Source organism: Rhincodon typus, unplaced genomic scaffold (genome assembly GCF_021869965.1).
Source record: "Rhincodon typus isolate 14 unplaced genomic scaffold, sRhiTyp1.1 hic_rhity00000058, whole genome shotgun sequence".
NCBI classification, from domain to species: Eukaryota; Metazoa; Chordata; class Chondrichthyes; order Orectolobiformes; family Rhincodontidae; genus Rhincodon; species Rhincodon typus.
The window spans coordinates 191080-191905 of NW_025965696.1; positions in this window are offsets into that span (position 1 = coordinate 191080).

Consider the following 826-nt stretch of genomic DNA (forward strand, 5'->3'; position numbering starts at 1 on the left):
CACACACTGACTCTCACTGGGGTACAGTCGCACACACACACTGACTCTCACTGGGGTACAGTCGCACACACACACTGACTCTCACTGGGGTACAGTCGCACGCACACACTGACTCTCACTGGGGTACAGTCGCACACACACACTGACTCTCACTGGGGTACAGTCGCACACACACACTGACTCTCACTGGGGTACAGTCGCACACACACACTGACTCTCACTGGGGTACAGTCGCACAGACATTGTGCTGCTGTTGATGAAGTTGAACTCTCTCACGGAGATGTCTTTTATCGGCCGAGATTCCGTTGCTGATGCTACTTGTCTTCGGCAGTTCCTTGGAAGCTCTCTCTGCAGATGAAGGTTTTACTGCTAGGGTTGTGCCAATCGGCAGAACTCTGGACTTTCGAGCTCTTGGCCAGTGGCCACGGCTTCGTCCTTGTCTCATCCAGTGAGCATGCATTGATAGGCGGGCAGACACTGTGTCGCATGGGCATTGAACAGGGACACACCACCCTGTAGTAGCTCCCTGTGGGGGGTAGGGGGACAGTCCTTCTCATTTCTATCTGACACATCGGGAGGAACATCAACATCTCCTGATTTGCGTTCCGTTCCTCGAGCATCGATTGTGGATCTCCCTTGGACTGGTTCGACTGGTCTTCGTCGCATTAAAGTCCCCCGGTCTCAGACTTTCCCGTTTGTTGTGTAATTTTTATTTCGGCTGCTCGTTCAAAAGCAGGATTGGTTAGGAGGCATTGGGTGGCTGGTGGGGAATTGGGATCAAAGGGTGAGGATGAAAAGACGGAAGAACAGCACCCGCTTGCTGTTT